Genomic DNA, 15,315 nt, shown 5'->3' with positions numbered 1-15,315 from the left:
ACCTTTGCATTATTTTTTTGTCTCAAGTGTGAATTCCTATGTGGGGGAAAAATAGATATGCTTTCCGTATACATTGAGTCACTCTGTTCACCTTGCAGGTGAGTGGCCTCCAGACTCATATTCAAAGCCATTTTGGGAAAGGGATCTGTGGCCTCTACACTGTTGTATAAGTTCACAAAAGAAAGCTCCTTAATCCTGGATGCTAACTGAGGTATAGCCCTTGAGGATGTTTTCTTCCCTGTGAATTTTCTAAAAATTTTAGGTTTTAGGCAAGTTGGGTATTTATCCAATTTTGGCCGTAATAAGGTTTTCACATATCTGTATATTTTCAGACAGCCTGGGAATTCAGAATTCCTTATGAAACATTTCAGATTGAGGCAGGATCATCAGACTTTTCTTGATCCCATTTGTACTTTCGGGTCTTTCATGCTTAGTGGGTTTTTTCATGCCGGGTACAGTTGGACAGCTGACCAAATCTTCTCCCACATTTTTTGCAACTATATGGCCTTTCAGCCTCATGACTCTGCAGATGAAGCACAAATTCTTTGTTCTCTGGGAAGGTTTTCCCACATTCTGGACACTTAAATATCTTCTCCTTTATGTGGATTCCTTCATGGCGACTCCGATGAGAGTTTTGACGAAAGTTTTTCCCACACTGAGAACATGAATAAGGTTTCTCTCCTGTATGGATTCGCTCATGTTTATTAAGGTTTGTTTTATGATTGAAGCTTTCCCCACAGTGACTACAGTCATAGGGTTTTTCTCCAGTGTGAGTCCTCTGGTGGGAAATAAGATAAGAACTTTCATTAAACTGTTTCCCACACAATGGTCAAGTGTACCATCTTGTTCTCCGATTTTGGCTAAGTGCAATCAAATTGATATCCACATATTTTGAGAGTTCCTCTAGTGGAGTAACATTTTCAATGGTAACTAGAAGATTTCTCATTTTCCTTTGCTTGGGAATAGATGTATTTAGTCTTTCTTTATGGCATGGTGATTCCTCAGAGACTGCAGAACAATCTACTTCATCACAGTCTGAAGTCTCTTCTCTATGATCTTCATTCTCTACAGTTTCCTTCTGAAGATCTTCACTCTCAGGATTAACGTCATGAATCAGTAACATCATCTCCCCAACATTGTCTTCCTTCTCTGAGGTGGGCTGTTGAGTAGCATCCAGGCTCACACATTCTTCTTGGGAATGAAATATATTCAAATCCTCAAGGACCACCAGTTCCTCAGGCTCAGTTTTCAAATACAGAGACACTGTGTCCTGTTTCTGCTGGATTCCTTCTCTGGGCAGAAGCTTCACCATGGGATGAGGTTGCAGTCTGTTCTGAAAGTTTGAGCTCACATCCTTCATAATAACCTTGGTTATTATGGGCTTGGGCAAGAAGGTGAGGAAGTACTCCAGAACCAGCTGGTGGATGATCTTGGGCCCACTAGTAGCATCTCAAAGTAGGTCTTGGTCCAGCTTGGAGTCCAGAGGAACTCTCAGTATAAAGGACCACTTTAGCTTTAAGGGCATTGGAACCACTTTTGCAGCCATCATGCCTTGCAGTCACACACCACATTCATTTTGCGGAGCTTCAGGAGTCACCTCTTACTGAAGGAAATCTGTCAGAAAGCTGAGTGCTCAGGTGCTCTGTCGCCCCTGGGCCCTTGCAGAGGACGGCCCAGGGACCCTGGCGCAGAGAGACCAGGGAAACTAGGCGCGAGAGGCCGAGCCCTCCCCTCCCCCTTCCGAATACTTAATCAACTTTTTCTGCACAATTATATCAATACTTACTGTGTCCTACCATCCCTATGCAGATACTCCAAGATAATACTACCTTTCTGAGCAGTGCAATGGATCATTATGTTGTATACTTCTGCTTACTCTGAAGTTTTGTGACTAGCAGATATAAGAGTATTAAAAATAAAATATAAGGGGTGCCTGGGTGGCTCGGTCGGTTAAGTGTCTGTCTTTGGCTCAGGTCGTGATCCCAGGGTCTCTGGGATCAAACCCCGCATCAGGCTCTCTGCTCAGCAGGGAGCCTGCTTTCCCTCTCCCTCTGCCAACTTGTACTCTCTCTGTCAAATAAATAAATAAAATCTTAAAAAAAAAAACAACAACCAAAGAAACAAACAAAAAACATGAAATGGCTTGTAGGCATCTTGCAGTAACTCTTTTTCCAAGCCTTGGGCTGTCAAGTCCTGAGAGTCTGTGAATTCAACTTAGTTTTTTTTTTTTAATTTTTTAATTGTTATGTTAATCACCATATATTACATCATTAGTTTTTGATGTAGTGTTCCATGATTCATTGTTTGTGCATAACACCCAGTGCTCCATGCAGAATGTGCCCTCTTTAATACCCATCACCAGGCTAACCCATCCCCCTTCAACTTAGTTTTTAATTCTGCAACACACACAGTTGATTTTGAGTGTGATTTTCAGGGAAATAAGAGATTATTTCAGGGGCATATAGATCTCCTGTTCTTTGTCAATTGGGCTAAGAGTTTAAAGCCTTGAGCTTGTCACTGTCTTTCTGTATGCTGTCTAATACAGTAATAAGATATCCTAGCCCATATGCATCAAAAGTTGATGCTTGGTTCCATAAGTGTCTTTAGATGCATGATAACAATCAACCACAGGTGACAATTTAATTAATCATGATGCATGATATTCTAAGAATTAGAATACTGATTTCTCTTTTCCCATTGGTGAGGAGCTCCACACATTTTTCAAGGTCAAGAATACAGCCAAACCAATCCATCAATTTCATTTATGAGGTTTTGTTTCTTGGGATTACGTTTTGTACCAATATAGTATCCTACTCAGGATCCAGTTAGAAACAGAGAAATCATACTAAAGAGGGCAACAGAAAGAAGTTAGTGTATTGAATTGGATAGAGAAGTATTAGAAGATGGAAAGATCAAAATAGAACACTAAAGTTAAATAGAGTTACACCCCTAAGGACTGAGGCATGAAGGTTAGGGGTCGGGGTTTCCAGAATCTGGAAACTTAGAGAAGATGTCCTGGGGAAATGAGACTCAGACCTTTGAGCATGGAGTGCTATGCAGCTGCAGCTAATAGCACAGGGACGTAGAGAAGGGGCTTTGCAGAGCTAAGGTCCAAACTCTGAGGAGGAAATACTGTATGGCTACTCTTGATACCTCAGGAGATCAGAAGTTGGGCACTACAGAGTTTGGGTCCAGACCTTTGGGAATGGGCAATCTCCCAGTAAGTGCTAGTATATGAAGAAACACAGTGATGTTGTTTCCTGGAGGACTAAAATTACTGGACCCTAGGGCTAATAGCTCCTGATGGTAAAGGGCCATTTCTGGAATGAGGCTGGAGTGAAGCTGATGGGAAGCGTAGCTTTCTGCCTTCCAGTTTCAATCTAGCATGCATATTGGTGGAACCAAACAGGAAGCCATCTGAAAGAACTAGAAATATAGTTTTCAGAATTCCAGTCACATCATTATGAAGCAGAACATAAGTGGATTGATTTAGATATGAGTGATATAACTTAAACTTACTATGGCTTTTAAACAATATTTGTATATAAAATTAAAAAGGAATTGGTCAGCTCAAGTGTAGGGAAGGGTATAAGGTTGGGATGTGGGGAAGAGAGAGAATGACCATAAAATGTTAATATATTTATGTGTAAGAGGAAGGCAAAAGTTATGTGTCAGAAAATGTTCAATATTCTATGAATCTAGTTAAGGAAAATTGTGTGTGTGTGTGTGTGTGTGTGTGTGTGTGTATGTGTGTCTAGGTTCTTACCTCCCCCAATAATTAGGACTTAAATATAAATAATTTATATTTACCTTAATTACTTATATCCTTGCTTTTTTGAAAATTACTTTTATTGAGTTAAGTATAATGTAGTATCATATAGCAAATCATCATAAGTCAAGATATCAAATCTAACATAAACATAAAACATAATCTGTGAAGTAAGGAAAGCTTATTGAGAAATCCTTATGATGGCTTTTCCTTTTTCTAGGAAGATTCATCATCTATAATAAAAAATGTGTTCGAACCCTAATCTAATAAGACATTTGATTTGTCTTTGCAAAAATGAAAGAGAAGAACTATTTGAAATTTCTAACTTGGTGTGTTTTGCTTTTTAAAATATACAACCATCAAAAAATACCATGGTAATGGTAAAATCATTTTGTGTAAACAGTGGTTCCATTCTCCCTGTACAGAAAGTGAAAGAAACAGAAATGTCTTGCTTGAATTCAGTATTGTGTATCACCCATATCTCTGGAATCCAGTAAAAGTTGGAAGAAGACCATCAGGGACATGATTTAAGGAAGATCAGAGGAAGCAAAGAATGAGGAAAAGCTAGTTTTGAGAACCAACTGAAAATTGATTCTGAGTTTTGCTCAAGCTGTTGTGTTGACAAATAATGTATGTTATTGCCATGTAATCCTGAATAATCAGGAGAGAGGACCACTGAAATTGTCTGGATGTAAAAGGAAAGCATTTTGTAAATGATCCTTGGTAGACTGAAATTTTTCTGCTGCAACTTTTAAAGGCTCTGCATATCTTTTTAAATTGATCCCCTGAAGAAAATCCCATGAATGATGATTAAGTTCAGGACATCCTGATAAGACAAAGCAGAGAGAGGAAAACAACCTTCTCTCTAAGAGGAACTGAGCTTTAAAGCTGCAAATAGTTCTTTGAGGTTAAATAGCATATTCCTAATCCCAGAGATCGTGATTTTTCTAGAAAAAAAATTTGCCAAAACAATGAGAGACTGTTCTGAAATTCTAGGTGGAAAGATGGGAAGTGAGTACCAATTTGTGTTTATTGTTCTTGGAAAGTTAAAAAAAAAGTTGATAGATTCAAAAATAAACAAGCAAATGAGCAAAAAGGAGGTACACACATTTTCATCTTGATTTTGGTGAATACTTCTCAAGTTTGCCCAAAATGCCATTTTCTAGGTGGCAAGACTTTTTTTCCCCCTTAAATTAGCAGTTGGTACTTTTCTGCCCGTTCAGAATTCCTTGAGAAAAAATGAATATGAAATCCCATGAAGAGACTAGAATCAAAGTCAGCTGCTGATCTGGGGCTTGGCTCCTTCATACTTACTTGGATTCAGAGTCCAGAGTGGGTGGGCGCCTGGGTGGCTCAGATGGTTAAGCGTCTGCCTTCGGCTCAGGTCATGATCCCAGGATCCTGGGATCGAGTCCCGCATCGGGCTCCCTGCTCCTTGGGAGCCTGCTTCTCCCTCTGCTTCTCTCTCTCTCTGCTCCTCTGTCTCTCATGAATAAATAACTAAAAAGTCTTAAAAAAAAAAAAAAAAGAATACAGAGTCCAGAGTGGGTGCCGGCTTTATGAGCTCTCCACATTGATCAGTACTCCCCTGCCAGAATATAACTTCCAACTACTAATTTGCAAGTCAATTGAATGAGTACCTTCCATCAAGCCAAAAATGTCAAAGCCCTGGCAACCTCCCTGTCTATATATACACATTCTTTGGACACTGACATTGTGTGACCTCCCATGAGAAGCTCAGGTGCGCTGAATGCCAGCAGTGGGCAAGATGTTGGCTCTGCTGATTTAAGATGAAGGAGGCACAACCCCTGCCCTTAAGATGTTCACAGTCTTCTGAGGGGAGACAGAAGACTATATATGTATAACAAAGAAAAAACTTAAATAAAGGTATCTTCAGGTTACGTTGGGAGCACAGCGGAAGACTGAGGATAGGGTGGGATGGGGTAACGCAAGCTGGAGAATATTCTTGAAGGTATGTGGTATGAATCTTGAAATACGAGGAATAATAATATTAACACCAAGAGCCAGGACCGGTAAGTGCTTATTGTGTGCCAGGCGCTAAGTGGTTTGTGGGTGGTACTGCGTTCAACTCTCAGCATCACAATGAGATAGATGCTATTATTATTATCATCCCCCTTTTATGGATTAGAAAATGGAAACTCGGGGGCGGGGTAAGTGTGAATAGAATGTTCAGACTTTTTCTGTGAAGGGCCAGATGATAAAATTTTTGGCTCAGTGGGTCAAATGGCCTTTGTGACAATTACTCAATCCTGCCATTGTAGCATGAAAACATTCATGGGACAACATGTAAATTAATGAGTGTGGTCATGCTAAAATAAAGTTTTATTCATAAAAACAGGCAAGGGAACAGATTTGGTGAGCCTGCAAGTGAAGATGCCCAAGGTGTGGGGTATGTGGGTCTGGGATCTAGATGAGGGGTGGGAATTTATAGGAGCTAATGTGGTCTTTAGTTCTAACCATATTTCCTTGTTAGAGACGTTGGGAGGGGATTTTATTACCAGTTGGACTGCCAAATTCGATGCCAAAAATATTTACTATGCATCTTCTAAGGGCTCAGCAGTGTGTTAGGTTAATGGATCTTATTATTATTTTGCATTATGATAATGATTACCCATGAGTAAGTGAACTTTGAGAACTTCAATATTAAAGCTATGATAGGAGTTTGCAGTACGAACTCAGAAAATAATCACTACACAATAAGATGTGAGACATGGTCAGGATTTTAAATTAAATATGCATTTATAAATACATGCAGTTTTTGTGTATTATTATGCATATAAATATATTTTTTAAAGATTTTATTTGTTTATTTGAACAAATAGATGTCTCAGAGAGAGACATAGCAAGAGAGGGAACATAAGCGGGGGAATGGGAGAGGGAGAAGCAGGCTTCCTGCAGAGCAGGGAGCCCGATGTGGGACTTGATGTGGGGCTCGATCCCAGGACCCTGGGATCATGACCTGAGCCGAAGGCAGATGCTTAACGACTGAGCCACCCAGGCACCCCTATGCATATAAATATTTTTAAAGTATACCTTCATTGTCCGAGGTTTGTTTTACCCCATATAAAGAATATAATTTCTGGTTTCTCTAGTTAGGGATTATTAGGAAGCTGTTTGCTGGAATCTGAAACTATTGTCACTTAGCAAGAGCAGTAATCATTCAGAGTTATGTTGCCACTGCTTTTTTCCAGAATTTGCTTTCATGTTTCTAGGCCTGGTTGGTGAGAGTCATAAAGGTAAATGAAACATACCTGGTCCTGTAGTCCTGGGGCTTATAGCCTAGTGATAGAGATAGAATTAGCCAATTACCCATGGCATTGAATGCATATTTATAACTGTTATTTATATTACAAAAGGGGATGGTTTTATGAGAGCTTGTAAAGTGGAGATTTCTCCCAGTGGAAGGCTAGGGAGTCAGGAAGGCTCTCATTAATCCAAGAAGCAGGGGCAATTTCAGTGGGGCCAGCTCAGTAAACTGTGCCTCAAACATATGCTTTTTCTTTGAGGTCTGACCCGTCCCTTGCAGCTGAAGATGCAACATGCACAGAGAGAAGAAGGCACATTATCAGGGGCTCATCTGCAACCAACTCCAATGCCAACCGCCTAACCTTCTCTTCTTATGTTAGCATTGACAGGAAATTTATTGTGTCTTTGGGACAGAGAATATATCAGCCCATATATTAGTTTTTGGAAATAGGCAGTATTTTCTGCTTTGCTCAGCCTACACTGACTAATGGGATCCTTAATAGCTTCAGAATATTTCCTCAAAGTGAAAACCTAGGGAAATTCATATTACATGAGTTGAATATGGGAACTCTCCTGCTGTTAAGCGTACTAGATATTTTTCATAATGGCCTTTCATTTCCCTCAGAGTGAGCTGCAGAAAATGAGGCCTGTTTTAGTATAAATCCTCTCTGTATGACAACATTCTAAAGCAGAAATTATAGAAAAAATAATTTTTTCCTCTGTTTTGAAATTTACTCTAAAAGTATATTTGGATTGTAGACATGTGTGTAATAAATCAGAAGAAACAGTTTTCCTAAAAGTGCCTTTCTTTTCTTTTTTTTTTTGATTTTCTCCAGATTTGTTTTTTTTGTCTTCAAATTTCACAATCCACTTAAAAAAATTTTTTTATTATTATGTTAATCACCATACATTACATCATTAGTTTTTGATGTAGTGTTCCATGATTCATTGTTTGTGCATAACACCCAGTGCTCCATGCAGAATGTGCCCTCTGTAATACCCATCACCAGGCTAACCCATCCCCCCACAGTGCCTTTCTTTTCTTATATTTACTATTCTTCCATGTTATGGGCTGAGTTGTATCCCCCTCCAAATTCACACATTGAAGTCCTAACCTCCAGTACCTCAGAATGTGATTGTATTTAGAGATAAGGTTCTTAAAAAGATAATTAATTTAATGAAGTCATCATAGTGGGCCTTAATCCAGTAGGACTGGTGCCATTATAAGAAGGGGAAATTTGGACAGGGACAGGTACGGAGAAAAGATGGCCATCTCCAAGTCAAGGAAAGAAGCCTCAGAAGGAAAACTCTGCTGACCTCAGACTTCTAGCCTCCAGAACTGTGAGAAAAATAATTTCTGTTGAGTCTCTCAGTCAGTGGTACTTTGTTATGACAGCCCTATCAAACTAGTACATTCCATAAACAACAAACATTTTAAGGCTAACCCCAAATTACAAGGAAAGTGAATTTAGGAGTTCACTTTGACTAGTTTGTAATTTTGCACTAGTGTACCTAGTTTATTTCCTGGGAACAAATACAGGAACATTTCTCACAACACAATTGTTTTTGCTTTGCTCTCTGTGTGTAACACATCATGTGGTAACTGGATTTACTTATCCCTCCATCTACTCTGGATTTAATCTGAAATTGGACATTTACTACACCCAATATTAAGTATTGTTATTAGAGATGTCAGTGTAAAGGACTGCATTTCAGGAAAGAAGCATGCTGGCCACAAAACAAAACTAATGCTGTCCATATAAAATGAAGAACCACGTGCATAACAATGTACAGAACTGCTCTGAGGAGAAACCATATGCATCTCCAATTCAAAATGCAAATCTAAACTCATGCTAGTTATTCAATATCTTCCTGAGAGCATGGCTATTTACAGAATAGGGGAGTCTGTGTCGCCAGAGGATTTACCTCAGAATTCTCTCAAATACTAAGTTGCCTTACGTTAAAAATAGAATTGAGTTTATGGAAATGAAACCAGCCTGACTTAGCAGGAATGTGACTGATAACTCTCGTATAAAGTGAAGCCTGCACTGAGAATTGAGTGGATATTAGTGGCTCAGTAGGGTCTTTTCCCCAGGAGAAGTTCAGTAAGTCTGTAAGCACAATTTTATCCACAGACCCTTCTGGTGTAAGGAGGTTAAGGTGTAACCTGGAGGGGTTCTTCCAATTACCCGTGGGTGTCAGCCTTTTAAAGCTGCTACTCTACCTGCAGTAGCTCTGGATAACAGCAAAATTAAGGAGCATGGCAAATACAATCAAGGATGGTCCTGGCTCCAAGGAAATCCTAACCCAACAAGAATGCATTTGAAGCTTTTAGTGCTTAATTTCCTCTGGCTGTCATTCCCTGAAGATGGCAGAGGATTCTGCCCATCAAATGTTGTGCAGGCTTTGGATGAGATCATTATCCCTCTGTAAAGATCAGGGCTGAGGGATGTGCCCTCAGTCTCATCTACGATTGCTTTAAGAGTTTAAATTTGAAGTTAAAACTGTGCATCTGAGACTTCATCTTCTTATTTGTATTAATATGAAAGAAGTACCAAAAAACTTTCCCTTTGAGTCTCTAAGAAAATTCTGGCTTCATTAAAAACACATCTTGCCTTTTGTGCTTTATTGACAATCTCTCCAGTTCAATTCAATACTATATCTATTTAAGGCCACCAAGTGCTGATCTTACAGGGCATACAGAAGGTAAAGACTTGGAGGTTCAGGACCCTCTGACTCTGTCCTGGTTTCATTTATATGTGAATCCAGGGCAGGGCTGGCTTCTAGGGTATGGAACCAGTGTAGCTGCAAAGGTCTTCACACTCAGAGAAGAGCCTCCACGGTCAGGGTTTAATGCTGTTCAATTACTGTCATGAAATTCTTAATAATTTGATGTATGACTCTGTGTTTTGTAAGTGAAATCTGATGGGACAATGGGCCATGCACAGGGTAGTGGGAGTCTTGTTCACATGTTGTACTGTCTGCCTCTCCTGGATGGGTTCTCAGCTTGTTCCCTAGCCTCTCTGTGGTGGCTGTTCACACCTCCCTCTGCAGAGGCCTGAGCATAGGCAGGGTCTGTACTCGACCTACAAACATCCCCATGTCCAATGGTGTGCAACATTAAGCAGCATATAAAAACACCACAGCAAGTCAAGAAAAAGTCCATGGAAGAAAGAAAAAAAACTCTTTTCCCCCTGATTTTTAACAAGGAACCCTACATTTTAATTTTTTATAGAGCTCTGCAAATTACATAGCTGGTCCTGATCTAAAGACATTCCACCCAGTGATAAATAAATCATCTGTCCCTCTTGATATTTTCAGCAAACTAAAATTCAGTTTTGTCTCCTCTGATGTCAAGGGCATTGTGTCTGTTGCCTTGTCATTTTCTTCTATCTGCCTTGCCCCAGTTCAGAGAGAGACCACCTGCTTTGTGCTGCAGTCTGATTTGATATAGAATCATAGTCGAGTGTGGTAGCCCCCAAGGAATGTGGGAAGTGCATGTGGGAAGAAGAGACACAAGTTTATGTCCAGGAATTAAAGGAAAAATAGATTAAGAAAGTTTTCACTAATGTAATGGGGAAAAGGAGGACAACTCTTAGAATAAAGGCAGCTGAGCTAGAACCAGGCTCACCAGAAGGTAATACACCCTGGGTCATTTGGTGTCTTTAATCATCAGTGTCCTAACCTGAAAAAAATGAGAACAAAGATAAGACTGTATTATTGGGTTTAATGAAGATAAAATGCTTCCATCCATATGAAATTGTTGTGTAGTTTTTAGCACCCTACAATTAAAAAAAGTAAAAATAAGCGTGTGCTGACTGCTTCTAAACGTGTGTGGTGTAAGAAGGGTATATTCAGCAGAGGAAGACAGTAGAGTTGCCAATGCCAAACACCCTTGGAATTTGGGTAGATACTAACCAGAGATTCATTTTTCTCTCTGAAGGTTGGGTGTCAACTATTTTCCTGACTGTTTTCTTATGTTTTTCTCCATTAAAGCCTTTCCTTCAAGTTTTCCAAATAATAGAGCAACTGGGGCAAGCTCTGGGCATCCCCAAAAGAGTATCAATGGTGCACTTTATGCATTCTGAATGCCCAGGAAAATGCAGGTATCTGCCCCTATCACAACAGTCATAAAGCTCAGTTATGGAGAACTGCACCTTGGGGCACTTGCAGACACTGGTGGAAGGAAGTTGGGAGTTTGATGAAATAGGAAAGAGCTATAGATTCCCTCTATCCAAGCTGCTCGAGACTGAAAGTGTAGTTAATGGATTTACCAGTGAATGCGCTGGGTCCTTCCAGTGGGCAGGATTTGTACAGTGTATTAAAATCCTTCCATGATGAGGACAGACACCTCTTCCATCCAGACAGCAGTCCTTCATGCGGAACATCATTAAGCCTAACAAAGGCAGAGCTAGGACCAGGACCCAGGCCTCCTGGTTTATAATTACTCAGTAAATCTAACAAATTTTGCTGATCAACAACTGTGCTAATTCTGAGGATACACTGGAGAGTTTGGCAGGATTTGTCCCTCTATCTTGGAACTCTGACTCTGGGAGGAGATTCACATTAACCAAATAATTACACATTTAAATTAAATTTAGCCCTCGGAAGAATCTTGTATCATGAGATCACAAAACAGAAAACATTAGCCTTGTCTGGGAGGTTGGGGTCAGTGAACCTGAGAGGTGACATGTGAGCCAGGATCTCGAAGAGGAGGACCAGTTAGCTAGAAGGTGATTGGGGAAGGGAGAGAAAAGTGGCTCAGGGAGAAGTTCCTGTGACAGGAGGAAGTGTGGCAAGTGGGAAACATAAAGTAGAGTGGTGTGGTTTGTGTGCTTGAAGCAAAGAACGTGGAGTGTGGTGTGAGATAAGACTGGACAGATAGGCATTGGCTGAATTACATATGAATCGTGTTAATATTTCCTTTAGAAACAGCGAGAAACTGTTGAAGTGTTTATTTTAAGCTGGGGAAATGGAGATCACATGTCAGGTTTGCTTTTTTTTTTTTTTTTTTAAGAAGTCTTGTTTTAATCTGGACCTGGACATGATGAATATGGAATTCCTTTGAGACATCAGATGCCAATTGGATACCTGGTTAAGGGAGACCACAGCTCAGAGGGAAGGCATATGGGCCAAGTGCGTACAGGTGGCAGTTGAAGCCTTGGGTGCGTGGTGAGTTTGCTCAGGGACTCAGGCAAATAGGGCTAACCTTTGCCATCATGATTGAGGTTAGAGGAAGACGAATCTAAAAAGGAATCCAGTGAAAAGTGGCAAGAGTGAAAAAAAGTTAGTGCACTGGTGGTCATGGAAAACAAGAGACAAAATGTTTTAAGAAGTAGAGTGGGTCATGGTGGAATATACTTTTGATGGGTCAGATAAGAGAATGATTAAAATATATCCCCTGGTTTAGTGACTTGGAGATCACTAATGACTTTGATGATAGCATTGGGGTGGAGTGATGGAGTAGTAGCATGGGCACTCAGAGAAGTAATAAAGAGGTGAGGAAGGGAGAAAACTTCAGAAAAGTTAGACTGAAGTGATACAGTGAGATGGGGATAGCTGGATGAATTTATCACTACAGCAAGCATCCCTGCTTGTGAGTCTGAGAGTCTGGATTTCTACTTTTGTATTCTATGCTTCACAAAAACACATGGGGTTAGACTTTAGGCTGTTGCAGAGACATCTCTGGGGTTCAGAGCATCATGTCTTGTTCCAAAATGCCAATGAAGTCCCACATAAGCAAACCATCTCACAAAATAAACCCCCATTATCCTTATGTACCACAGTCAGGCTGCTATTGGAAGGATTTCAAAAATGAAAAGGTAGCATTCCACAACCCATAGGATGTCTTTATTTTTACAAAGAAAAGTACAACTCTGGGAAATATCTTAATATGAACAAGTAATGTTTCTGTTAATATGGCTGTATTTGAAAGTAATAGAATTCACTCTCTTATATGGCAAGCGATAAGAACAGTTCTGTTTTCTTAATAGCCTGTTTCATTAACCAAAGCAGTTTATTTCTTAGCATTAACTCACTGATCCTGACACTTGGATAAGCAGAGACTGTCTAACATCTATATTTATTTATGATTCCTCCAAACCTGTCTTCTCTAAGTCTCCTTTAATTTTTATTGAATGAACTTTATTTTGGTGAAATGTTGCACTCGTCATTTTCTGGGAGCTGTAATTTAACATCTAATGAATGTAGTTCATGGGTTGCTGAAAAATGCAAAAGATCAGCAGCTGATGCTGGAGGTACAAAAGGGACTCCCTGATCAGGCTGAGAAAACACTTTTCAATGTGTCCTGGGCAAGGAAATAAAAATGGGGAGTTTTCAAAGGAAAATATTGATGGATGTTGAATACACTAAAGAAGAATGCTTGTTATGGTAGTGCAGTTAATTTAATAAATAATCATAAGTAGATTAAAAGTCCTTATTTATCAACTGCCACACAATTATGATGTCATATGTCATGCTATGGGTTTTGCAAGCTTATTTAATCACTGCAACAACACTATAAATTGGGCAAATTGCTTCATTTTCCTGACTTTCAGTTTATAAATCTGCAACACAGAGATTATAATGTCGACTAAACTTATAAAGCCAGTTTAAAGTGGGAAAAGCAAATTTGAAAACTGGCTCCAGATTTCTACTTCTGATTTAGATAGAGTAACCAGAACCTACTTACTCTCTGACCTGAAATAACCAGAAATTCAGGCAACATGGCTGAAGCAATGGTTTTCAAGAGATTGGTAGGGTGATAAACCATCTTAATTTAAAAAGATATATCAATGGAGGAAGGATATTTTTTCAAAAATAAAGGTGGAATTATTGGATGTCCATATGCAAAAGGAATTAACGTTAATCCATTCCTTCCACCATATAGAAAAATAAACTAAAAATTGGCCATAAACATAGATGTAAAATTTAATAAAACATCTAAAAAATCAGGAGAAAAGATTACCTTGGCATAGTCAAAGATTTTTTTTTAAAGATTTTATTTATTTATTTGAGAGAGAGAGAATGAGAGACAGAGAGCATGAGAGGGAAGAGGGTCAGAGGAAGAAGCAGACTCCCTGCTGAGCAGGGAGCCCGATGTGGGACTCGATCCCGGGACTCCAGGATCATGACCTGAGCCGAAGGCAGTCGCTTAACCAACTGAGCCACCCAGGCGCCCCAGTCAAAGATTTTTTAGATCCAGCACCAAAAGCATTATTTGCAAACAGTGAATCATGGAACACTACATCAAAAAGTAGTGAAGTACTGTATGGTGACTAACATAACAATTAAAAAAAAAGAGGACACGTATTGAATGGAGCACTGGGTGTTATATGCAAACAATGAATCATGGAACACTGCATCAAAAGCTAATGATGTAATGTATGGTGATTAACATAACATAATAAAATTAAAAAAAGCATTATTCATAAAGAATTGCTAAATTATACTTCATAAAAACTAAAAGATAATTTTGTTTTTATTTTTTTAAATTTTTAAATTTTTTATTTTTAAAGATTTTATTTATTTGTCAGAGAAAGAGAGCACAGGCTGGGGGAGTGGCAGGCAGAGCAGGCAGAGGGAGAAGCAGGCTCCCCACTGAGCAAGGAGCCCAATGCGGGACTCGATCCCAGGACCCCGGGATCATGACCTGAGCCGAAGGCAGATGCTTAACTGACTGAACCATCCAGGTGTCCTGATAATTTTGTTTTTAAAAAATACTGTTAAGAGAATGAAAAGATAAGCAATAGCTGGAAGAAATTATTTGCAAAACACATGTCTGATAAAGAATTTGTATCCAGAACATATAAGGAAAGCTTAAAACTCAATAATAAGAAAAAAAAACCAATTCAATACAAGATTGGATCTTCAAAGATGCCAAATAAGTACACAAAGATGATCATTATCATTACTCAGTGAGATATCCTTGCATATCAGAATTCATATCAATTATTGGTGAGGCTATGGGGGAAGCAGAACTCTCATACACTGATGTTGGGAATGTGAAATGCTATAACCACTTTGGCAAATAGTCTGGCTATTTCTCAAAAAGTTAAGTATATCCCTACCATACCAAGAAAAAAGAGAGCATATGTCTATATAAAGATTTGTAGAAGAAAGTTTATAGTAGCTTTGTTTGTAATAGCATAAAACAGGAAACAACTTGAGTGTCCCTCAATAGGTGAATATATAAGTAATTTGTGGTATATCCATACAGTGGAATACTATTCATCAATTAAAATGACTTAACTATTAATACATGCAACAACATGAACAAA

The 15,315-nt window shown here is 39.2% G+C and overlaps 1 pseudogene; it reads right to left on the bottom strand.

Annotated features, from left to right (window-relative positions):
- Positions 1-367: 367 nt before the first annotated feature.
- Positions 368-1,549, bottom strand: LOC113920245 (annotated as a pseudogene).
- Positions 1,550-15,315: the final 13,766 nt, after the last annotated feature.

Source organism: Zalophus californianus, chromosome 15 (genome assembly GCF_009762305.2).
Source record: "Zalophus californianus isolate mZalCal1 chromosome 15, mZalCal1.pri.v2, whole genome shotgun sequence".
Taxonomy (NCBI): Eukaryota; Metazoa; Chordata; class Mammalia; order Carnivora; family Otariidae; genus Zalophus; species Zalophus californianus.
This window is presented reverse-complemented; position numbering and strand designations above follow the sequence as displayed.